The 26,527-nt window shown below is 43.3% G+C and overlaps 1 protein-coding gene across 5 annotated transcripts in view; it reads right to left on the minus strand.

Annotated features, from left to right (window-relative positions):
- Lnx1 (ligand of numb-protein X 1) overlaps positions 1–4,988 on the minus strand; it is a 167,154-nt gene extending 162,166 nt beyond the window's left edge. For 3 of the 5 annotated variants that reach the window (XM_005319999.5, XM_078021293.1, XM_078021294.1), the window contains exon 1: positions 4,612–4,984. The gene's annotated coding sequence lies outside the window, so the exon portion shown is untranslated. Of the gene's footprint in view, positions 1–4,611 lie in introns of all 5 variants that reach the window. The other 2 variants (XM_078021295.1, XM_078021296.1) reach the window with 2 other exon arrangements.
- Positions 4,989–26,527: the final 21,539 nt, after the last annotated feature.

Consider the following 26,527-nt stretch of genomic DNA (forward strand, 5'->3'; position numbering starts at 1 on the left):
CTGACTACTCTAGATGCCTCATGCAAGTGGAATCATATAACATTTGTCCTTTTGTAATTGGCTTTATTCCGCTTAACATAATGTCCTCAGATTTCATCCAACTTATGCCAAGTGTCAGAATTTCCCTTCTTTTTTTAAAAAAATTATTTATTTTTAATTTATTCTACTTAGTTGTATATGACAGTAGAATCCATTTCAATTTATCGTACAAAAGTGGAGCACAACATTTCAATTCTCTAGTTGTACACAGTATAGAGATTCCTTCTCTTTTAAGGTGAAATAGCACCCAATTGTATGTATATATTACATTTTGTTTATCCATTCATCTGTCAGTTGACACCTTTCTTTTCACCTTTAAGCTATTGTGAATAATGTTACTATGGATATAGATATACAAGCATTGGTTTGAGGTTTCCACTTTCTAATTTTTGAGGTATATACCAAGAAGTGGGATTGCTGTGTCATATGAAAATTCTGTTTTTAGTTTTTTGGTGAACTGTCCTACTATTTTCCACAATAGCTGCACCAATATACATTCCCACCAAGTGTGCACAGAGGTTCTAATTTCTCCACATCCTTGACAACAATTGTTTCTTTCTTTTTTTTACAAAAATTATCCTAATGAGTGTGAGTTGGCATTTTTCTGTGGTTTTGATTGGTGTCTTCATAATGATTAGTGATGCTGAGCATCCTTTCATGGAAGTCTTGCTCATTTGTATATCTTCTTTGGAGAAATGCCTGTTCAAGTCTTTTGCCCATTTCTAAATTGTTTTTGTTGTTGTATTGTTGGACTTCTTTATATTCTGGATACTGATCTCTTATCAGATATATGAGAGAGAGAATTTTTTAATATTTATTTTTTAGTTTTTGGTGTATACAACATCTTTGTATGTGGTGCTGAGGATCGAACCCGGGCCGCAGGCATGCCAGGCAAGTGCGCTACTGCTTGAGCCATATCCTCAGCCCTCTTATCAGATATATGATTTGTGAGCATTTTCTCCCACTCTGGGTCACCTTTTCACTCTGTTGATTGTGTCTTTAGGTGCACAGATGTTTTTAATTTTGATATATCGTTGGGATTTTCCTCTTCCTCTTTTGGCTCCCCTGGTTCTCAGGGATACGGATGTAGGGAAGAGAGGACCACCACACAGCTCCAATAGCAGGGCTAAAAGGCCATGTTAAAAGACCATCGTGGCCTACTGCAAATAGACTTTCAGAAAAGTTTCAAGAATTACAGGGTTCCTTGCCCTTCCATCCCCACAGATACACTCATGATGCAGAATTGATTTAGCAATAATTCTGCTTTAAGCTTTGGGGTAGCCTTGGTGGTTGTTACTGGGTTGTCAGGAAGATCATGACCATTACTATTGGCTCAGAACCCACTGAGTGCACACAAAGGCTACCCCTAACAATGGGAAACCAATAGATGAGAGTCTCCTGAGCCTGCAGGGCAACACTAGGACCATTCAAGGCCAAAACAATGAAAAGGTTATGATGACCCACTCCCCAAAACGTATCAAATAAAAACAAGAAGTCATAAAATAAGTCCAAAATTTTCTGATTTTTTTCAGAAGACAATGACTTTGCAGTTTCTTTTGAAATGCTCAAATCTATTTTTTAAAATTTCTTTCTTTTGAATAATTTGTTTTTTTAAAAAATTATTTTTTAATGATCCTGCATTGCCAGTGCCCTAACCCATTTTGATCTACTTGTTGGAAAATCATATTAATATCTAATATTAATCATATGCTTCATATGCTGTGCATTTCTGTGTGTACCATGTAGAAGAAATTATTTAATCAGGTCAGTCCCATGAGTCATCACTGTTATAGCCTCCAAATTTCCAGTGAAAGAAACTGAGGCACATTAACTTGCCTAAGATCGAAAAGCTAGTAATAATTTGCAGAACCAAGATTGAACCCAGAGAGCTTGGCTCCAGAGCCTCTTGGCTCAAAGTCTACAATGCAGCCTTTGACCTGGTATGCATGGTCCACCTGGACCAACTTGTCTGTCCAGCCCCTGCCCTTGCCTCTGGCCCTGGCACTAGCCACCCTAGTTAGCTGCTGGAATTTACCACCCATTTCTCCCTTTTGCCCTTCTCACCACTCCCTTTGCCTCCCTCTGGCCCTCCTTCCCTGTCGATCCTGACCCATCCAGGATTCCCCTTGAGCATCTCGTTTCTCCCCCTGCATTTGGGTTAGGTGCCCTTCCTCAGTAAGACAGCTCTCATTGCCCTTGGCCATGTGGAATTGTCACTGACTGCTTGTCTGCTGACCAGTAGATGGAGTGTCCCTTAAGAATGGAAACCCCAGTTTAAAATTTCTGTGTCTAGCTGGGTGCAGTGGTATGCGCTTGTAATTCCAGCGGCTTGGGAGGCTAAGGCATGATCACAAGTTCAAAGCCAGCCTCGGCAGCTTAGCAAGGGCCTAAGCAGCTTGGTAAGACCTTGTATCTAAATAAAATACAAAAAAAAAAAAAAAAAAAAAAGAAGGGGGGAACTGGTGATGTGGCTCAGTGGTTAAGTGCCTCTGGGTTCAATCCCTGGTACAAAAAAAAAAAAAAAAAAAAAAAAAAACTCTGTGTCTCAATGTAGAGACAAAAACAAACACCTGGTACCTAGTGCTTCATTGCTTCATTAGTACCTGTTGTTGAGCAAGGGAGAGCCTGGGCAAGATCTTGGCAGAATAGAAATAGGAGCAGTGATCGCAGAGAGCAATTTGTTCCCTGAAAATGTTGTTGCTACCTTAAGCAGACCCTGAGCAGCCCATGTCCTTATATATGAGAGCAGTACTGAATGGGATGGGATAAAGGGTGTGAGTCTCACCTCTCCATGCCTGGGGCCAGGAACACGTGCCCTATATACCTGGAAAGACAGCTCTGCTCCTCAAAGCTTAAAGATAGGGACGATATAATACAGATCCTTCTCGGGGTTCCATCCTGACTAATCCATGTAAGTGGATAATATTATAAATTAAAAATGCACCTAATACACCTGACCTACTGAACATCCTAGCTTGGCCTAGCTCACTTCAAATGTGCTCAGAGCACTTACATTAGCCTAGGCTAATGTAAGGACATCGTCTAGTCAGGACATCGTCTAATGGTTGTATGAGTACTGGGAAGTACGATTTCTGCTGAAAACATCACTTCCACATCATCCTAGAGTTGCAAAATTGTAAGTCAAGCAATCATAAATTAGAAGCCATCTAATACAGAGGATGGACCACAGTCCTTAAGGTCATTATGTGGGGCCAAGCAAGGTAGGCACCACACAGGAGTGGTGGAGGGAAGTAGAGGCCCAGACCAGGTGTCAGAGCCTAAGCAGGGAAGGAGGGCATCTGTGTGGGGACGAGGACAGGGCTCGTGCCAGCTATAGGTTTTTAGGATCCAGGGCATGAACAAATGAGCAAAAATATTAAGCAATTAAATGATTAAATATATTAATCTATCTTAAATTATATAAAATAATATATATTACTATATATTATAAATTCATTAAGTATATTAAATAAACAAATATATATCATTGCAGCCTGTCTTCAATAAATGTTAAAGAAGGGAGTTCCAACATGGAAAGGGAGAAAGACAGAATGAGCTCTGTCTGTTGTACTGGGCTTGGAAGGACGCAGAGTGCGTTCATGGTTTTTAATACCTGTAGATCACTATGGAAATAAATAAATAAATATATATATATATATATATATATATATATGTAAAGAGAAAACAAAGATAGAATTTGAAATCAAATCTGTGTAGCTCTTCTTGCTGTTTTATGCCACCTCCCTCCACATACTGCCTCTGCTGTGAAATTTCCCACCTCCCCACCACAGGTCGCCAAAGCCTCCAGCCCAGCTCTCACACACTTGGTGAGCCCCCCAAGTCCCCTCCATCCCCAAACATTCATATCATGCTGCACACAGCTTGTTGCACAACTACCTCACTTGTTTTCATCAAACAGAAGGCAGGCTCCTCTTGTCTGTGTTCCCAGCCTCTCCTTTGCAGCCACACACTTGCTCATGGTCTTGCTGTCAATGTTCACCCCACAAACTCCTCCCTGAGGACATGTGCTGATCTGAAATGCTCTCCCTCAATCTCCTCTCCTCTCTGTGCTAAGCCCAAGCTTTGAAGAGCCCCCACCACCTCTTTGGCATTCCTTGGGCATAGAGCTTTCACTGTGACAGAGGACCCAGTGTTGGGACAGTGTCTCTTCTTGCCACAAGAAAACCTAGTCCTGCAGAAATGAAACAAAATGAGCCTGTGAATATGTTTTAAAAACTAATGAAGAATAATGTTATATAAATACAATTAGGCTTACTGGGATTGCATACATTTTTACTGATCTGTTTTGCAAGTTAGTGTGCTTTAAAAAAAAAAAAAAAGCAAAGGAGAAGATTTCCATGAAATCAGTAAGGAAAAACAAAATTGACCCAAAAAGCGCTATCGTCTGGAGGACTTCCTAGTGTTTTGAGAAAGGTCCCTACTAGGTGTTCCTCCCCAACTTGGGGTGGTGAGCATGTGTGTCGGATAGAGCCAGGGTAGGAGCCTGGGCAGGGGCAAAGTACTCTGAAATTGCCTGAGATTCCACCTGGTGGGGGAACCAGGCCCTCTTACCTTTGCTGGGTAGTTTTCCAGTGGTGTGAGGTCTCTGGGACAATCCACCTGGGAGCTGTTTCTCTGGCTCAGCAGCAGATCGGGAAAATTTCCATCTCTCTCCTGAGTCCCACCTTCTGAATAGGCATGAAAATCCCCTTCCTCAGAGTTCATTCAATACATCCCCTGCCCTAATGAAGACTTGGGGAACAGATCCCCAATCCTGAGAGCAACCTGTGGGCATCCTCCAAGGAGAGCACCCCCCAGAATGGCACTTGTTAGCATCAATGACAAATCTGTGCTGGTTTGGATGGACAGAGGCTCCCTTGAACTTCCTCCTTCTCTTGCCAAAAGCCAGGATGGTCTGTTCACCTTTGGGCTGCCAAGTCAGGCTTACCGCACCCTTGGATGTTGTTTTCCTGCAAGCAATGGGAAAATGAGTTTGCAGCCAGGGAAGGGAAATCAACAAGGAAATAAACACAGGGTCACTGTACCTTCAGGCTATCATTAGGCCTGGGACATATTTGTACCGGGACCAGTTTCTAAATAAGCAGGAGCTGCTGACCCACAGGCCCCAGAATCCTGGGCATTCTTATATTTTTGAATATGCAAAGAAGTGTGCACTGAAAACCGTATCAGACAAATCAAGAGATTCTGACTTTTTCCTCACACTTTGCCAAAACTTTCAACGGTATTTTTTTCCATAAGCAGTGTTGTCATAACTGAACATTGGCCAATGTTTGTAAGCAAAAAGAAAGAAAAAAATTAACATGTTTATGGCTAAGGCTTTGTCTAAGATATAGAATTATTGTTTAGATAAGGGTTTCTTCTGCTCCCTCTTTGACAACATCACAATCAGCAGCAGTAACATCTTGGCTAACAGTTATTAGACATTTTACTGTTTTCCAGGTCCTGTGCTAATTATCTATAGTATTTCATTTACTTCCCAGTGTCATCTTAGAATGATCACCCCATCATATAGATGAAGAAACCAAGGGTGGAAGGGGTGAAGTCACTTGCAAAGTGACCCAGCTAGTTGAACATTCTGGAAGTTTTTTGCTTTTCCAAATCTTGCTTTTCCTAGTGGTTGGCTTAAGCACTTCTGGTGGCTGACAGTTCCAGTGATTCGCCAACAATTGTGCTTGAAAAACTGTTAGCCCTGGAAAAGGAATTCTTTTCCGTCATGGAAGTAGGACCCGTGTCACCCAGGTACCCACTGGCCTCTCTAATCACAGCTGCTGCTGCTGACTGCTGGGTCTCCACCACAATTCTCAATTCTACTCGTGGACGCTGCAGATCCCTTGGCCTGTGTGTGTGTTTCTGCCGTGGCCCGATGGCTGGTTTGTCCTTTTGACTTTAGGAACCTAACTGTGACAAGATTCTTTTAATCAATAATCCACAGAGAAAGATGATATGTCTTGAGCTCTGTAATGTTTTGAACAACCAATAAAAAAAAAAAAAAAAAAAAAAAAATCCACAGAATGGATTGAAGTAAGTCCCACCTGGAAACTTAGCTTGCCAAGGAGAAGCCGCACATGTGTTCTCAGTCCTAAGGGCCAACTCTGACTTGTTTTTCTTTATTGTCCTCGTCTGTACTTCCAATGGTGAGCAATTAGCTCTCCTGTACCGTGGCCGTTACCCAGGGCAGCTGGCTGCTGGTCAAAGACAAGTAAAACAGTCCTTTAGGAGGCAAAGCCATGCCCTCCAGTGAGACCCAAGTTACCATTTGCATAAATATGCGAGTTACGACATTAGAGCAGTTGTCCCCCTGGTCACCTTGGATTTGGTCTGGTGGAGCTTTGGGATATTTTGCCTTAAGGCCACATACGTCTTTTAACTTGAGGTTGGTGAGATATTTTTTCTCATCGGAGACTTAAGTCTTGTGTACTGAATTTAGGGTAACAAAAAGGAAGATCAGAGGGAGGTTGGGCCTTTAGTTTAGATGCTATTTCACTTTTCTTGCCAGTGTTTTACCGCTAAGTGCCCTTTCTAGGAATGTTTATGGACTCTGATTCTGGAGATTTTTTATTTATTTATTTATTTTTTTGTACCAGGGTTTAAACCCAGGGGCACTTCATTACTAAGCCACATCCTTGGTCCTTTTAAAAAACATTTGATTTAGACACAGGATCAGGGTTTTGCTAAGTTGCTTAGGGCCTTGCTAAATTGTTGAGGCTGGCTTTTACCTTACTATCCTCCTGCCTCAGCCTCCTGAGCTACTGGGATTACAGGCGTGCACCACAGTGCCCGGCATAGTTTTTTGATGAGGAAAAGCAATTTATATCAGTCACAAGCACCTCTTCAACCTTATCAGATGAAATGAAAGAATAAAATGTGGGAAAGGAATGGAAACTGTCCACGTAATGGAAGCTATCAAGTTCCTCATCTGCTTCATAGCTTCTCATCACTGGAGAACAATGACAGGAGATTTGAGGATGCTGGATGTTTGGGGTTTTCCATTCAGAAAGGTAAGGGACATGGATTTGATTTCTCCTTCCTCTCCTGTGAGCATCTGGATAGGTACTGATTGATTTGGTTCCAAGACTCGAGTCCATTCTGGGAAAGACAAGAAACACGCACACCTCCAAAAAAATGTTTTTTGCATGATCATGTAACCAAGGCAGCTGACTGTTTAAAACTGGAAATGGAGAGAAGTCACGGATGAGAAACAGGACGTATTAATTTAGCCTTACAAATGTGCCCTTTCCAAAGCCAGAATTACTCACTGCTGGCAGTCCACTGCATGGAGGCCAGAGTCTGGTCAAACTCCATGGCTTTAGAGTGTCACTTCCACTTGGAGTGGGACTTTCCAGCGAGTGGTAAAGCTCCAACTCAGCAATGTCCAGATGCAACTAAAATCCTAATCATGAAGGGAAAGCAAATGGTTTTAGCCCAGAAGGCAAAATGGCCCCTTCATAGAGGGTCTCAGAAAAGTGACATGCCCAGCTAACTGCACAGAAAATTCCCTTACTTTTGGTGTATTTTGAGGAAGGGATATTAAATCTGTGAAATGCAAAATCACAGAGGAGGCACTTCAGTGTTCCAATCACAAGAAAGAAATCAGAACCCGATGGACTGGGGATGGGGCTTAGCGATAGAGTGGTTGCCTAGCATGCCTAAGGCTGTAGGTTCAATCCCCAGCACCCCACACCCCAAATACCACCATTACAACAAAAGAACCCAAGCTACCTTTCTCTCAGGCCCATTGTCACTCTTATGTGAAGTGTGGGATAAAGGTGGGTTTATTATAATAGCAGGTAGAAGGTGGTTTATTTGAACCATTATGGACAAATTGATTTCCTTCTCCACTTTAACCCTATGGCTTGGTTTACCCTCCTATACTACAGATGTGATTGGCTGGGAGGTGTGCAGGGCCCCATGGTGGCTCCAGACACCATCTCGGTCCCAACAGCTCCCATATTGGTTTCTCTGGTTCAGAGTTCAGAGCTCCTTCTGAGTTTTCAGTGCCTCGCAAGACCTCACAGTGATCTCCAACTGCACACCCACCCCCCAGCCAATTCTCCATTTTCTCTTCTTGCCCCTCCTCCTGTGTTCCCATCTTGGTGCAAGGCCCTCTCATCCACCCAAGTGCTCCAGCCTGTTATGGTTTGGTGTGAGGTGTCCGGAAAGCTCACATGAGACAATGCAAGAAGGTTTGGTGGAGAAATGATTGAGCTAGAGTCTAAGCCCAATCAGCTAGTTAATCCCTGATGGTTTAGGTTTCCTTCCATGAAGGAAGGAAAAGGGTCTGTTTGGTTCACAATTGTTTTTCCAGAACCTGGTATATAACGGGCTCTAAATTTTTAATATAGAAATGAGTAACTGAATGAGAAAATCTTTTATCATCTCAATTTCAGTCATTTAAGGAACTTGAGGTTTTTTATATAGCTGTTGAGAAGAAGAACTTACATCTTGTTTAGATGCAGATACAGAAATGGAAAAATTAGCGAGTAACTGCTATCTTGGAGAATCTACCCAAGCCTTCTCTTCCAAAATCCCAATTCTGTTGTTCCTGGAAGAGTTGTTCCACGGGCCAGAGGAGGAGAGAAGGAGATGCGAGAGCCCCAGATGGTACACGCTATGCTAATATATTTCTGGTTTTCCATGTTAGATTTCGTAATTCATTATTCAGGAAAACAATAGGGCAGAGGGAAAAATTGTACTGGTATAAAAACTTTTGGTGGCCCACTTTGGGAAACCAAATATCAATTTGCTTTGGAACATCAGTTTATGGAGGAGGGGGGGAAATGTGTTCCAAATTCTAACAACTAACACACCCACCCCCAAATCACTCAGAACAAAAACTGAGCAGAGTGTTTGTCTGTTTTGTGTTTCATATGAATTTGCAAAAATACAGTGACTCATCTCCCAGCCACACACCCCCAACTTTCATGTTAATTGGGGTGCTGGTTAACATATGTTGGACCGCATTGGGAATGCCTACAAGATAATTTATTCACACAGGGATTATATTTATTTGGGTTGAGGCAGAGCCAGGAAACGCTTATTTTCTTGTCCATGTTAGGAAGGGACTTCCTGTATAGGAGGGTGGTACAATAGGGAACCACTCTTTTGAACTCTCCAAATTCTGGACTTGCTCCTCCCTAGAGGAGGAGTCATGAGAAGTCTAATTGGTAAGATGAGGGGTTTCTGACCAATCTGAAAGATCAGGAGTCACTGGCCAATCTGATTGGTGAGACAGGGGAAGCATGTTTTAGCAGGTGCTGTACTGAAAAAGCAAAGGCCCCCTTCTGTCTCCTCTCAGATCCTGTGTGCCTGCCTATGTTTGGTGGGCAGGGAAGAGGAGGGGCCTGTCCAGTCTAATCTCCCTGTTTTAAGTCAGCCACCTATTGACAGGGGATGCCAGGCCAGCTGAGACATGTCTCTGTTCTCTTGCTTCCATTTTTTCCCCCTTTCCCTCTTTGGTCCATTGGTCAGACCCTTATGGGTCCTATAGTTCAGGGAGAGCAGGATAAAGCTCCGAGTCACTTTCAATCCAGTTCCTCAGAAGGCTTATATAGTATGGAAGATCCCTGATTCACTTTTTGTTCCTGTCCTCAACCAGAACGGGACTCCCCAACCCCAAACCCAATGATCAGTAATGTGGATCGTACTTTCAATTGTTTCTTTCACAAACAACTTTACTATACCTGTGTGTAACGTGTTTGTGAAAATAGATCTCATACTGGAATTAGAAAGTTCGCAAGACAAGGGCTTGCCTCATCTGCAAAATCAGTGTGAAAGTCTTCCTACATTTTAGATTTTTTTCAAGGAAACTTAGGCAAACTCCCTCAGGAATTTTATATTAAATGTCTTTACCATTGAGTCAACCCAATTGAACACAAACCCATGTGAACTGTATCTCTGCGGCTAGAATTTCTCTACTTTTGTCAACCTTCTAATAGTTTTGTGATGCTTGGCTCACAAGAATTATTCTATTGTGTCAATGAAGGGAACCAACCCTAGAAGGATGTGAGTGGCTTGCTCGAAATCACAGTGTGTCTTGGAGCTGGTCATTTGGAGCATATGGAAGCTCTCAAACCTTCTCTCTGTGTATCCCAAATTGCTTGCAGTGGCTACAGTTTCCTCCTGAACATTTCTTGGGAAAGCTCGACTTGTAATTTCTTGGGAAACAGTCTTTTTCGTATTTATACACCTAAGATGCCCACCTGATCCTGTCTTGAATGGGATTTGGGGACAGATGTTGAACTAAAAGCAGTAGAGAAAATTAAAAGAAGTTGCTGCATCAAGGAAAATCTGATTTTTATTTGCAATGCCCCTAAGCTTTTAATCAGAATAGGAAGAACAGGTTTGAATTTCTCCATTAAATCACAGATTTTAGGGCTGAGGCTGTGGCTGAGCGGTAGCCCACTTGCCTGGCATGTGTGAGGCACTCCATATAAATAAATAAAAATAAAGGTCCATTGACAACTAAAAAAATATTTTTTAAAAAATTACAGATTTTAGAAATTTTAAGCAATTGGTATATAATCCCTAGGGGTTAGGAAGATGTCCTTTTTATATCATGTTTCCTTATTTCATGCCTTTTAAATTTTTATTTTCTTTCTTTATTTTAATTAATTGTGGTGCTAGGGATCGAATTCATGCCTTTTTCGAAAGTTAGACATTTCCCTTTGAAGGGAAATGGCCTTTTCCAGGACTCTGTGCAAGGCCATAAGATTAAAGATCGTGCATACTGGAATAATCTCAGAGAAGAGACCCAAGCTGTTGTCTATTAAGCCAAAGCTAGTGCCTCCTTGAGGATTTTGTTTCCAGCCCCGAAGATGCTGTCAACACCTAGTAAATCAGTAAAAAAAAAAAAAAAAAAAAAAAGCAAAAACAAACATTATAAATAAAAAGAACAGTGTGAGATAAAATGAAGGCTTCTTGCCCTCCAGGAAGAAATTTATGGATTTATCTCAGACTTTGGGGGAAAAAAAACCCCACAAGTTATCAAAAGGGTAATTATCTCTTTTTACAGTGGATGAAAACCTTTAGACTCTTTATTTTGAAAAGAACTTGTCAATCACACAGATTAATTGGTTGGGTCCATTGATTTTCAAAACCTCATTGCAATGAAGAGTGATTGGAAAATGCATAGGAGCATTTTGTTTTAAACACGGTGTTCTCTAAACTGGGTTAGACAGCTGAGCCCCATTTTGTGTTTGTTTTTTCAAACAGATCCTCCATGTTCTAAACTAGATCCAGCTGTATGTTCTAATTGCATTGCAGTGACTAGGTGGGATGTTGACTTTTTGGGAAAATCTCATTTAATAGGAAAACGGGTGCCTGAACCTCACGGCAGTTGAGCTGTTACTTCTGTCCCAGCATGATGCTTTGCCCAAGTGTGTTCATGGTGGTAAACCAAGCCTGAGCTGATGTTCTGAGCATGTCCTGCAGTTACAGGAAGGACCAGATGCCCTCTAACGACTCTCAGATGAGTTGACCTTCTTCCCAGAATAAATACACACGTGCAAGCAAATGTTTCAAAAGATCAAGAGAAATTATTTTTTTTGTTGTTTAAAAAAATTAGATAAAATATCATCAGTGAAAAGCTTCAAACAAATATGAAAAAAAGCCTAAAGAAAACAATGTGAATCTGCCTCTCCTTTAGCATCCAACAACCACACACACACACACACACACACACACACACACACACACTTATTCCCATCCTCTGGGAATCATCTCTCATTAATCTCTGTGCTACAATTATTTGCACTTGTATTCATTATCTAGTGTTACATAATAAATCATTCTAAAATTAGTGGCTTAAAATAAGACTAAACATCTACTACCTCTCACAGTATTCTGTGGATCAGGAATCAAGGAGCAACTTCACTGCATGGCCTGGTGTGGGACTTACGCGAGGCTGTAGCCAAGTGTCATCAGAGGTTGCATCATCTGAAGATTTGACTGGAGCAGGAGGTCCCACTTCCGGTGGCTTGGTCACACACCCATAGGGAGCCGACTGTTGGCGGAGGCCTGGGTTCCTTTTTGTGGGTGTTTATCTGCAGGCAGCTGAAACTCCTCTGGGAATGAGCCTGACTTCCTGCAAAGACTGGTGCAGGAGAACAAAGTGGCAGGCGCAAAGCCTGCACTGACCTAGCCCCACAAATCATGCATTCCTTCTACTCTATCCTATTGGACATGTGGGCTAGCCTGGGTTCAGTATGGGAGGGAGCCACAGAAAAACACAAATCCCAGAAAATGAGCATGATTTGCAGATCATTTGGGGTGATGGCTACTACACAGCTCCCATTAAGAGATGAAATCTATCTCCCCACACCTTGAATCTGGGCTAGCTTTACTACTCGCTTTGATCAAGAGAAAAAGGTGGGAAAGACATTGGGCATCCCCAGCCAAGAGGGATTTTCGGGTTTCACTCTCAGTCTCTTGGGGGTGTAGCTGCCATGTAAACAAGCCTGGATTCACTTCCTGGAGGATGAGAGGGCAGGTAGAAGAGAAAGACCAGGCAGTTCTAAGGAGGCCCCAGCAGTGCCTGCTTGGTGACACATTATCATTGAGCCCACCTCTAGTCGAGATGAGTTGTCCTGTCCGACTGAGCCCAGCTCAAATTGCACACAGAATCGTGAGCAAGTAAGTGATTGCTAAATAAGACTTTGGGATGGTTTGTTACATGGCAATAGGGAACTGCTACAACGTGATAACTTAACACACTGTGGGCATCTTTTTGTAGCAGTATCTGCAGTTCTCGTTCATATTTAAAAAGAAAGTATTAATACGGAAATTTCAAAGTATGAAAGTGTCACAATTATGTAATCATATTCACTATGAATGCACATTTAGATATGTCTCCAGAATGTTTTGCTAATGTAAGCAACGCCAGATGGACTTTATCAGTTACTTAAATTCACAAAAGTGGATTTACCAGCTCCAAGGGATTAGCGATACCTTCAATTATTTTAAATGTCAAATTGAACTTCAAAATGGTTGTACCAATTGCATCCCGCTGACCATATATCTAACATTAGAGGAAAGTCTTAATAGTATGTTTATGTCCTCTTTTTGAATCTGCCTCACTTGGAAGCCAGGAGCTGGGGAAGCAGCTGGGAGGCTAGTCACACTAGTGTTTTCTCATAAGCTATAGTGAGAACAGACCCAGAAGCTCTGTGGGGAGACAGGGTGAGTTTGTGACGGGGGTGATGAAGGTCTGGAGGAGCTGGCTCCTCTCCTGGGATCCAAACATCTTATGGCATCTGAGTGTATTTAGAAATAATAGAAAAGGCTGCCGAGTAAAAGCTTTGTTTTAAAAAAATAAAAACATGACTGTAATCGCATTAAATCTGCAGCATTAAAGATAACAATAATGATTAGGAGCTTAGAAAAATTTAATATTAAGTCCTTAAATCAAATTTGTCCATCAATTATTTTAGCCAGAACATTTGGAAGATCCCTGGACCCCAGAACCCCTCTGTGATTCTAGATGTGCAAATAATAATGACACCTAACAATCACTATGTGACAAATACTATTAAAAGGGCTTTATATATATCATTGTATTTAATTCACATAGCAGCTGAAGAAACTAGGGCATTGGAATAGCTAAATAACTTGGTTAAAGTGCAGTGATAGTGAGTAAAAAGAGCCAGCATTCTGATCACTTGGATCCTGGTCTAGAACATGTCAATTGGTACTTGACCATATAGTTACAAAGAGCAAACTCCGTACCTCAGTCAACCTGATTCCTAAATGAGACAAGGAACCAGTCCTTGAATGCAATGAAGGTTACCAGGCAAAGAATGCAAATCTCTGCCCCTACAGCTTTGAGGGCGAAGGAGGCAGAGTTCCAGGCTAGCCATGTGCTAATTTTAGAACTGCAGAGCCTGCAACACAACCAGCCAAAGCCATGCGAACGCCATGGGGAAACAATGCCTTCCAGCTGCTTCCAGTAAGGTGGGACACGGCAGGTGAGAGTGGACAAGATTTTCTACCAGACATTTGTTTATTATTCTTTACAAGCTTTGTCTTTCAAGGAAAAAAAAATTAGATTGGCGAGAATTTGGGGACGGTGTGTTTATTTGCTTGTTTATTTATTTTAAAGCCTCTTTATATCAGTTTTTCACATTAAAAATTAAAACATCCTCACCGAAGACAACGTCCCACCTTACTGGAAGCAGCTGGAAGGCCTCGTTTCCCGTGGTATTCTGTTCGCATGCCTTTGGCTGGTTTGTGTTCCAGGCTCTGCCATGTTAAAGTTAGCACAAGGCTGGCCTTGAACTCTGCCTCCTTCACCCTCAAAGCTGTAGGGGCAGAGATTTGCATACTTTGCCTTGTAACCTTCATTGCATCCAGAAATGAATATAGGGACAGGGATTGTCCCTTGTCCCTCTATTCCCAGCCCCTCGTCAGCTCCCCTCTGACCCTGTAGCTATCCTGCCTGACTTGCAGAAGTAGCCATGGCACCTCATTTGGTGTGTGCCTTTCTAAACATGTGTGTGTGTGTGTGGGGGGGTGCATACACAAGCACACAGGAAGAGAGTAGATTATCTTAAAAGAAAAATCCATTGCTGTTCAATCTGGAGGTGATCAATACTTTCTGCTACCATGCTAGAACATCTGAGAAGTATTCAAGGTGAAAAAAAGAAAAAGAGAGAAAGAGAATGGGGAGGGGAAGGGAGAGAGAGAGAGGGATATGGGCTAGGTGAGTGTGGTGGTGCATGCCTGTAATCCCAGCCACTCTAGAGATTGAGGCAGGAGGATCACAAATTCAAGGCCAGCCTCCGCAACTCATCAAGGCCCTTAGCAACTTGGCGAGACTCTGTCTCAAAATAAAAAATAAAAAGGGCTGGGGATATAGCTCAGGAGTAAATTACCTTGGGTTCCATCGTCAGTACGAAAAAGAAAAAAGAGATGGACTTATGCTTGGGATCCCCTATTTGAGTCCCTGGATTCTCTTGACACTTCAATACCAATTTGAATTAATTTCAATTTATATAAAAACCATGTGGCTAGTGGTTACATTGGACAGCATCATCTAGGAGAGACCTGGAGGAAGAAACCTGACCGGGACAGCCATGGCCCCAGGTTCTCCCACCTGGTTCTCCTTTCTAGGGCTCTAGCCCTGATCCATGGGATAACTTGGATTCTGCAGATGACAACCGTTAGATATAGGCACACTCATTGGAGGTCAAGAGAGAGGGGACGATAGCATCTGCCGTAAAATAAAAATAGATTGAGTCTATTTCTTTGTTTTTATAAGGACAATCACATGGCCAAATTCTGTGCTATGGTCATGTGTTGAGTCAAAGAAGGAAATCCCCTGTCTCAGTATCTCAGGCCAACTTACTGGTCTCACCCTAAGTGACTCAGGGACATTTTGGTTCTTGTCCATTCCTGGACCCAGGATGGAGCAGCTGGTTAGCATTTCTCTTTTTGCTCTTTCCTTCCTTCTCACTGTGCTAGAGTTTGAACCCAGGGCCTGCTACATGCCAAGCACGCATGTGGCTCACTGAGCCACACCTTTTCCCCATTTCTCTTTCTGGATTGTGTCTCAAAAAAAAAACAAAGTTTCAATCTCTATGTTTTTTTTTTTTTTTTTGAGCTTTTTATGCGAGGTCTTTGGTAATCACAATCAGCCCTAAAGAGCTCTTTTTGCCCCAACGGGCAGGGAGCAAATATCTGGAAAGTCTGAAGATGATTTTGTGGGGAGTCAAGAGGTACCAAACAGACTGTTCTTGGAACTAAAAACGGTATGATGTGTACCTGGCACCCTCTCACCCAAATCTGTGTATGTCTGATTTTCTTCCATCTCTTCTCAAATCTTTGTGTGGCCAGAGGATACTAATTTGTTCAGTCATGTTGTAACTTTCAGGCATCCTTGAGGCAGCAAACATACCTGAAAGTAGTAGATACATGTGGGTCTTTGTTTCTCAAATAAGAATTTTAAAAAATGAAAAAAAAAATCTCATTTTTTTAAAATTAAAAAATAATTTCAGCTCACTATTTAAAAATGAAACAAAGATGGGGATGATGGCTCACAGCTGTAATCCCAGCTACTCAGGAGGCTGAGACAGGAGGATTGCAAGTTTGAGGCCAGCCTAGGCAAGAATCTGCTTCAAAATAAAAAATAAAAGGGGCTGGGGAAGGTGGCTCAGTGGTCGATTCCCACAAAAATAAATAAATAAAATAAGTATATATATAAAAAAAGAAAACAAAAGTAGAAAGAAGAAAACAAACATCACCAAAACCTTCGCCCAAAGATCACAATTAGTAATTGTTTTTTTCCTTGAGATGGGGGGTCTCACTAAGTTGCCCAGGCTGAACTTGAACTTATGTCCTGCCTCACCCGTGTGCGTGGGATTGCAGGTGTACGCCACAGCACCCAGCCCAGTTAATAATACTTTGATGACTATTATTTCAGACATTTTCTCTGCATGTGTGCACACGTATCCATGCTTATGTCTGCAGCATCTGGAAATGGTGCAAAAGAAAAACCTGGGGCCATGGCTCTCCTTGTCATTTCTGTTTCTAGAAAGAAGGAATAGTCGATCACTCATTAACTTGGTCTAGAAAATGGTTCAGAACGTTGCCCTGTTCCTCTTCCCGCTATGGCCTCCATACTCTTTTCTACACCCTGCCTTTTCCCCAGAAATCCCAGCTCCATCCAGAGGACCAGGGCCCTATCCTGCCTCACCCTGTGAGGGTTTCTGTCCTTACTAAGCAGAAGGACGTGCAAACTTCATGCACCCCAGGGAAATCAGCTGTGAGGGCTGCGCTCATCATCATGTTCATCTCAGGGTCAAAGCCCTAGCCACCAAGTAGCCTGCGTTAGTCAGCTTTCTGTTGCAGTGACACAATATCTGAGATAAACAACTTAAAAGGAAGAAAGGTTTGTTTTAACTCATGGTTTCAGGCCATGGTCAGTCGGCTCCTTTGTTTGGGGGCCTGTAGTGAGGCAGCACATCATAGAGGGGAGCCCATGGTAGAGCAGAGCTACTTACCTCATGGTGACCAGGAAGCAGAGGGAGAGAGGAAGAGGCTGGGGTCCCAATGTCCCTTTCAAGGGTGCACCCCAATAACCTAACTCACTCCCCTAAGGCTCCACCTCCTCCTAATAGCTCCAGAGGCTGGGGACAAGCATTTACCACATGGCCTCTGGAGGCGTTAGGATGTTACCTATTGTAGTGCCTCTGCCCAGACATTTCAGCCCTTCTCCACTGGGAAGCTGTGAAACAAGAGTATGACTCACTCCAACACCTCAAGGATAGGGAGGGGCATCAATAAAACTTGATTTCTATCATAATTTTCTGTCAATCAGGCCAGACCCCCCTCCCTTTAAGCCTTGGTGTTTTCATCTTTAAAATGAGGATGGTGATGTCTTCTTCCCAGAATTGCTGGCAAGATAAGGTTAGATACATACAGCGATAGAAAAAAGGCCAAGAGAAAGACAGATTCCTAGACAAGTAACTGATTGCTTCGCAAAAGGTTTCTGAAGGTATCCACACCTGATGTTCCAGATCTGGTTCCTGGCTTTATCCGTCCAGATTTTGGATTATTAGTTCATTCAGATAAAGCTCTGGGGTAGGTACTGGTGTTGGGAAGAGACTTACGTTATCAAACTCACGACAGAATGAAAGAATGCACTTTTGTAAACAATAAGAGCTATGACTTGTCTTGTTAATTGGAAAATTCACAGGGAAAATAAATCATAAGTTGAAGATTCCTGGGTGAACCACAAACAGAGCCAGGAATTCGCTGGGTGATCTCAGTGTTAATGTTATCTGATTGTGATAGGGCAGCTATGTCCCCCATGGTCACCGTGCTGCTGCATAGGCAGGCTGGGGCACATGGCTCAGGGCAGCCTCTCGGCTCCTGGCTCCCTGCCCAGAGCTTGCCTCACTCAGACATGAATAGATCAGCATTTCTCATTAGGGGGCAGCAGAGCTCCTACCTAGATCATCTTGGGTAGGGCCTTACTGTTATTGGAAGCCACTGGGCGTTGTTATCAAAAAAGGTGCCATCAAGAAAGTTAAGAAAATATAGAATTAAAAGGTTAAAAAAAAAAACTATCCTACTCCTCAGAGGCTTTGAACATGAGTGTGTTCACGGCTGGATTCCAGTGCTTAACAAAGCAGCACTCACCAGACCTTTTTTGCTCAGCTTCTCTGCAAAATGGGGTAACAGTACCTCCCCCACAGGGGTATTAATGGGAAGAAGTGAGTTAATAGGTACAAAGAGCTCAGAATAGTGAGTGCATGGCACAAATTGAACTCTATGTGTTTGCTATTATCATTGTACACTGAATTTTTAGATGACTTCCACACCTGTTTATACTATATATGTGTACACCCAGAGACATATGTGGTCCATCTCTGTGCTTTAAAACTTTGAATAAATGGAATTACATCCAGCTTGTCAGTTTGCAACTTACTTTTCCCTTTAGTGTTATGACTGTGTATAATATAGATATAGGTATTTAACGTTGATGTATTTCCAGTTCATTCATCTATATTGCTATATTAGATTCCACTGTGTAAATCACCACCACATAATTATGTATAACATGTTGAAATACATTCTACTGTCATGTATATCTAAAAAGGACAAAAAATTTTTTATTCCAAAAAAATTAATGATTCTGATTTTATTGGGCATATAGGTTTTTTTCCTAGTCTTTGCTGTTATAAATAATTATATTGAAAATATTCTTGTGCATGTCTCCTTGTAGGTTTTGCATTTGATCTGCCGGGATGAATTCTGTGGGGTTTTTTTGCAGTTGAATTCTCACAGAGTAATCTTATTATTAAGTTCTTAGGGGGATAATGGAAATTATATAACATACTGAAAACGCAGTGCCTGGCTCAGAAAAAGGTGCCCTGTTATCCCACACACTTTCATTTGTCTTTCCCCGTCATAGCATAAACCCCAAGGAGAAGAGGAAATGGGAAATCTCGACAGGTTATTTTTCTCAACAGCCTTCAGATCTTGTGAGGCGAGCTGTTTGGTCTTTGGGCCTCACGCTTGCTCATTTGCAAAGTGAGCTGTTCTCTCTCGGGTCTTTTCCAGACCTCTGTCTGCATTCTACAGGATCTCAAATGGTGTTGGGGCAGAGAAAGCCCTCAGTAAATACTTGTTGATTGAAATGGGGCCAAGGTGACAAGATGCACTTTTAAATAGCTGTTCCATGAGTGTCAGAACAGAGTGTTCCCGTCGAGTACAGGACACAGAGACTCACAGAAAGCTTTTGGGAAACCTTAAAACAGGGAAAGTCCCCCCCAAGCAGACATTGGCTCAGTTATCATAGAAGAAACATCAGGAAATTGCATAATTTTGTAGGAACCAGATTAAAAATGCTAGCGGAAGGGGACATTCCATCTTCAAGAGACACAAAGCAGGAGGCAGGACCCAGTTGCTACTCAGAGAGAAATAACATAGGAATTCAACCGTCTCTAAACATCCTCTCCCCCACGAATGGTTTGCTGTCTTTGAAGATTTTAAAAACAAGGACAGAAGGTTATCACTTCCACCAGCAGACCAAATGTTCTAACGTCTCCATCTAAAAGTTCTCTCCTTTGACCTTGGATTCTCCTCCTAGGACTCCCGTGTTGGACCTCCTCACCCCTGATCGGAGCACAGGAGGGTCTTTGGAGATAATAACGCATCCAGGTCTCCTGTGGACCCCTATAAAGCCTTCCAATGTAAGAACACAGCATGCTCCTGCTGGGGATGCTGAGTAGAACCAACACTCTGCAGAGGAGACGAAGAAATGCTAAAGAGAAGTGGATAAGGACAGACAGACCTAATCCAAGATATGGACACGATTACACCAGAGAGCAGAACATTTCCAACCGTGGCTAAGACGGCTGGTGGTCTCCAAACATCTCGTCTTCCCTCCTGAATAAAAATTTAAGCCGGTGTGTTTCATTGCTGTGACCAAAATACAACTTAGAGACAAGCACAACTTAGAGAAGGAAAATTTATTTTGGACTCAGTGATTTCAGAAGTTGTCTGTGGTCAGCCGACTCCATTGCTGGGGGCCAGAGTGAGGTGGAGCATCATGGCTGAAGGGAGCGGTGGAGGGAAGCTGCTCAGCTCTTGGAGGCCAGGGAAGCAAGAGAGAGAAGGTAAAGGGGCCACAGGGAGGATGACCCCTTCCAGGACATGCCCCCAGGGACCCTCCTCCTTCAGCCGTGCCCTACCCTCAAATGGTTACCACCCAGTCCATTCAAACTAGGATGGACTAATCGTGTCATAGCTCCCCTAATCCAATCATTTCACCTCTGAATAGTCCTGTATTAACAAAAGAGCTTTGGGGGGACACCTCATGTGCCAACCATAACAGCCAGGCTCACAGACGTTCACTCAAAAAAATCAATTTCCCAGGATGCTTTGCAATTAGGTGTGGCCACGTAACTAGGATCTGGCCAATGGAATTTGAGTTAAGGTGACGTGTGCAAATTTCTAGCACTCAAAAGGAAGAGGGTGTCTTCTGCTGTCTTTTTCTCTGCCTCATGGCTGGGATGGAGACCTTGTGGTGGCAGCTAGAGTATCGCTCTTGAGTCATGTTAGGAATTGAACTGTGTCCTCACCAAACTCAAATGTGGAAGCGCAAATACCCAATGGGACTGTGTTTGGAGATGGGGGTAGAAGGAGGTGATTAAGATGAGGTCATAGGACTGGTGTCCTTTAAGAAGAGGGACTGGCACCAGGTTTGTGCACACAGGGGAAAGGCTGTGTGGACAAGTGAGAAGGTCGGTGTCTGCAAGGCGGGAAGAGAGGCCTCACCAGGAACCAACCCTGCTGGCACCTCAGCTTTGGGCTTCCAGCCTCCAGAACTGTGAGAAAATAAGTTTCTGCTGGTTAAGCCACCAAATCTGGGCATTCTATCATGGCAGCCTAATGCAGGTTCAAGATGTGATGGCAAGACAATAAAATTAGAAAGATCCTGGGTTTATGATGATTGTGACATTACCATAAGAGCCCTGAGCCCCCTTCCTGAGCCTCTACTGACAGTACACGAACTTCTACTAAGTCACTGTTCTTGTGGGGTCTTTACTAAAACATCCAATATAACCCAGCAACCCTCCTGGGTAAAAGAGGCTGGGTGGTTGTTTTGGTTTGAATATAAGGTGTTCCCAGGAGAAGCACATGTGTTAGGCAACCTAGCAAAGTTCAGAGGTGAAATGATTAGGGTGAGAGCTATAACCTCATTGGAGGATTAGTCCATTTGATGGATTCATAATTTGGATGGACTACTGGGTGATAACTGTAGACAGGTGGGGCATGGCTGGAGGAAGCAGGTCACTTTCGGGTGTGGACTTGGACTATATCTTGTCCCTGGCCTCTCTCTCTCTCTCTCCTTCCCAGCTACCACAAGCTCAGCACCCTTCTTTCACTGTTTTTGTCCTTCTGCCATGAGGTTCTACTTTGAGCCCACAGTAATGGAGCCAGCTGACCATGGACTGAACCTGTGAAACTATGAGCCCCAAAGGTACTTTCCCTTGTCTAAGTTGTTAAGTTTGGGTTATAGCAACAAAAAATATGACTAACACCATGGTCAAAGTGAAATATCCCTTTATTATATATTTGTAATTAGTCATAGTGTTTAATCAAACTCTATGGTAATATCAGTTAATAATTTGTCCATAGTGAAGTAAATTATTTTCAAATATATCCTTTTTTTTGTCTTGCAGCCTAATTAAACCCCTAACTAGGTATTTATTACACAATTATTTGGACTGAGATGATACCCACTAAATATATGTTCACCAAGCTGGTGTATGACAGGGATGTTCTGGAATTTTCTGTCGCTACCTGCCCTTTCATCTTCCATTTGATAGAACAGGAGATGGTACTCAGGATTTAGAATGTCTGACTGAAGTAGGACAAATGCTGTAGTTTGGATCTAAAATGTTCCCCCAAATTCCATGGGTTACAGGCTTGGTTGCCAGCTTGGTACTATTGGGAGGCAGTGAAACTTTTAAGGGGTTTAGAGTAGAAAGAAGTTAGGTCGCTGCAAGGGGGGGGCGTGTCCATGAAGGGGATATATGACCCTGGGCACTGCTTCTCTTTCTTTTTCACTTCCCAGCATGTGCTCCCACATAACATACCATGCTGCACAGGCCTCATGCAGCAGGGCCAACCAACCGTGGACTGAAACCTCTGAACCCATGAGTCAAAACAAACCTTTCTTCTTCCTAGGTTGAACATCTCAGGGATTTTGTCATAGTCACCGAAAGCTGACAAACCCTGACAGGTAACCATGTGTTTGCAATGCTTCTGATCTGTAGCCTCACAGAGAGATGAAAATCACAATCTACAAATGTTATCAGAAAGCTCAAAAAAGGATGTATGAGAATGGAAAGGATTTTGTGTTGAACTTGATTCACTCTATTGGTTAGTTAACTGTAATAAAGAACTCAGGGTTTAAATCAGTTCCCCTCTTCAGATGAACTATGTAGAAACAGATGCTAAAATTTACCCTTAAAATACCTTAAATGTAACATAGTTAATATTATTGAAATAACTTTTCGAAGTTGATAGAAGGGATATGTTGAGATAATTTAAGTTTGGGTGTATGGAAACCTTCCTATATCATGAATCTGAAGGATGGCCTGGCGGCCTATGGGATATTTACACAGCGCACATGTGTGTGTATACACAATACACTTACGAACTCTCTGCATCATTTGTCTTCCACCGCTCAAAGTCCTCTTCAGAACTGAGGCTACCTCTGCGTTTGCTTCTTTCCTGTGACATTTGCTATTTCTCTGCATCTGGCCCAGTTCCTTTCCTCCTGGTTTACAATAACCATTCCCCCGGTTAAAGATGTATGGATAGCCACCCGCTCTGACTCTTAATAGTGCTCTTAAAATGGATGGCAGTCTTTGCTAAGAATTTTAAGGATTCACAAAATCAAATATAAACTTTTCATTTGTCAGTCCCAGAGTGTGGGAACCTGACCTCTGAGATACAGGCCATATTTTATTCCTCCATCTTAAAGAAGTTCCCTTTCTTCCTTTTCTTCCTCCCCCCCCCTTTTTTTAAAATCTTGAGATAGGTTCTCACTAAATTGCTGAGGCTGACCTTGACCTCCAGCTCCTCCTGCCTCAGCCTCCCTAGGAGCTGGAATTACAGATGTGCACCATTGTGCCTGCTGGTGCCTCGATTTCTAATTGAACGCCAGGCCTTGTGTTTGGAGGACAGTAGTGACAGAGATAAATGGAATTCATGCTCCTCCTCTGCCCAGCTATTAGTGTGGAGGAGTTGAGCTAGATTTGGCCTTTGCTGTTGCTGTCATTACCTTCTGAGAACAGTAGCCCTTCAGCTCCTCTGGTGCGCTGTCTTCAGCCTTTCTTAGTGAGAGGCTTTGGATGCTAGAGTAATTTTTTCTGTGACCACTATACCCTCAGGTGCCAGCTACCCCTGTTTGTGCCATAGAGAGTTTCTCATACTTTACTCCTGCCCCTGATATGTTTTTCTTCCTTCCTTCCTTTGTTTCTTTCTTGGGATTGAACCCAGGGATGCTTTCCCACTACTGAGCTACATCCCTGACTCTTTGTATTTTTTAAATTTTGAGACAGGGTCTCACTGAGTTGCTTTAGGGTCTTGCTAAGTTGCTGAGGCTGGCCTCGAACTTGTGATCCTCCTGCCTCAGCCTTCAGAGTCGCAGGTGTGTGCCGTGGCACCTGGCTATTGCTTGTTTCTTGATGCTAGGCTCTTGAATGGGTGACAGCGGGGGAATCCTCAGTCTTAGGCAGGGACTGCGTGCCTTGACCTTGAAATTAGGCCTCTCCCCTCACTGCCCATGACCCCAAATTCCGTCTTGTAAAGTGTATACTCCTGGGCAGAAGACTCCCCTGCACCCGCCCCAGGGGAGCGGCCTTCTGCTTGGCCTTGGTGCAGGATCCTGGGTCCAGGTGGTTCTCTTGCCCCCTCCTCTCAGGGAGGACGGTTTTTGTTCCATCTTCCCCCAGAAGCAGTGGATCTTCACCTCGTTTCTCGGGGGGCAGGAAGGGGGCATGAATACTGTCACCCCAGAGGCAGATGGGGTTTCTTGAGCACAGAGACTTTTGTGGCTCAAGGGTTCAGCTGTGTTTGACCGAGGGCTGGGGACAGCATGTGGAGTCTTCCAGTTCTCCAGTGGAATGAAACCCCTTCTTTCAGGCCAGGGGCACCGAGGGGTGCTGTGGCCACTCTCCTGTCCTGTCTTCAGTCTTCAATCTGGTGTCAGAAGCAGGGAGAAGCTTGAGAGTGAGAATTCCCCTTGTGTGCGGCTCGCGGTAAAGCAGGCCACCCAAGGCCTTCAGGGATGTCTGAAGAACTTCAGCTCCTCTCTCCTTCTGTCTTTGGCAGCCATCTTTCCTCAGTGTGCGCTGTCGGATGGAAACGCCCCACGGAACTCATTTCTCCTGGCAAAGTCCTGTCACTTTTTGAAATTGAGTTTATTTGGTTGTCTGGAGACCTCCGTTCTCTGACTGCCTCAAACACGTAACGACTGTGGGGTGATCTACAGAACCCTGCTTCCTCCCTCACTTCCCACGTCATCTGCTCCCCAGGTCAGCCAGACCCATCTTTTAAAATCTCACGTCAGATCATGACATTTCTTTGCTCAAAACCTTGCAACCAGTCTCTACCTAACCTCAAATCAACGCTTTTAAATGCTTGACAGGGTTTACGTGATCTGCCCTCCTGCTGCTCCTGCTGCTCTGCTGGGCTTGTTGCTGTGCCTTCCAACCTGACCACTTTGCAATGGCCGCTGCCTCTCTCTGGGACCTCCTTTCTCTGGGTATCTGCAAAATTACCCCTCCCTTCCCCTTTGGGTCTGTGCTCAAAGGACTCTCTTGACCATGCTATTTCTATTGCTGCTCACCCTACCCATAATTCTAATCCTGCTTTTCTCTTTTTCCTGTTTATCACTTTCTAACGAACTACATGACTTATTATTGTCGTTATTATGGTGCTGGGGATTGAACCCGGGCCTCACACGTGCTAGGCAAGCACTCTTCCACTGAGCGACATCCCCAGTCCTTTTATTTTTATCTTAAGACGGGCTCTTGCTAAATTGCCCAGGCTGGCCTCCAACTTGTGGTCCTCCTGCCTCCGTCTCCTGGTAAACTGGGATTACAGGTGTGGTCCACCATGATTGGCTTCTGATTTACTTCTTTATTAAGTCTTTTTGCTTCTTTTCTGTCTCTTTCTGTTGGACTGTGAACTTCAAAAGTAGAAGAACTCTTACTTGTTGAATAAATGCTGATGGCAGTGTTATCTGTGGCTTGGGCTGCTGAAAGTGATCTATCGCTGGGATGGTGGTAAGTAAATGCTGAGTTTGTGACTCATGAGATCTATCCCGTAATGCAAAATATGCAAAACTAAAATCCACATGCATCCTCATTTTGCAAGCACACACGTCAACAAAGATATGTTCTAAACACACTGGAAGGGGTGTTGGTAGGAAAGGGCAATGGGAACATGGAAGGGAGATAAAGGGAAAGAAAGAAGAAGGAAAAATGAAAGAAAGAAAAGGACTTCCCAAGGACAAATTAAAATAATGCATCATGAGCTGAGAATGCAAAATAATTTGACATTAGGCATGAGAGGCTTAAAAACGCACTTCAGAACATTTGCTAACTCAAATTGTTCTTCCCTCTCTAAGTCAGAACAGAGGTTTCCTGTGGTTTCCCTTCCCAGGTGGGGAGCCTGCGGTGTAGACAAGGTAAATTATACAAGAGCTGAGAGTAAGAGACCAGAACCTCCAGGCTCTGGCCTCAGCAAGGCCACGTTGCACTGTCTGGAGTGACTGATGGCAGCGCCACACAGCTGCCCAGCCTGCTCCGCGGTGTGTTCTCTCTCCCCTCCAACAGATAGGTCTTCTCTCTCCAGTGTAAACTCTGTTTTCCTCCCTCTTCCATCTTCTATTTATTATTGTCATTATTATTATGGTGCTGGGGATTGAACCCGGGCCTCAGTTAAAAACAGGTTTAAAATAACCTGTTTTTAATCTGAAATGGAATTCTCAGTTCTCTCTTTCTTTCTTTCTTTTTTTGGTACTGGGGATTGAACTCCGGGGCACTTAACCACTGAGCCATATTCCCAGCCCTCTTTTTTTTGTATTTTATTAGAGACAAGGTCTCTCTGAGTTGTTTAGGGCCTCACTAAGTTGCTGAGGCTGGCTCTGAACTCACGATCCTCCTGCCTCAGCCTCCCAAGCTGCTGGGATGACACGTGTGCAACATCACGTCTGGCTCACTCAACTTTCTTTTTTGCTGCTTAAGATCAGTTATGCACTCTGAGAGTGTATGTAGTTACTGACATGCATGAAGCAACGAACACAAAACAAATTTCAGAGTAAAGAGCCAACCTGAATGGGCCCTGTCCTGTGTGCTTCATATATTCTGGAATCTTCCTGAGATCCAGCTTTGCATTTCTCTGAGACCCACAAATATTTATTAGGAAACTCTCCTATCTGCTTGGG

The sequence above is a fragment of the Ictidomys tridecemlineatus genome, chromosome 9, assembly GCF_052094955.1.
Source record: "Ictidomys tridecemlineatus isolate mIctTri1 chromosome 9, mIctTri1.hap1, whole genome shotgun sequence".
NCBI lineage: Eukaryota > Metazoa > Chordata > Mammalia > Rodentia > Sciuridae > Ictidomys > Ictidomys tridecemlineatus.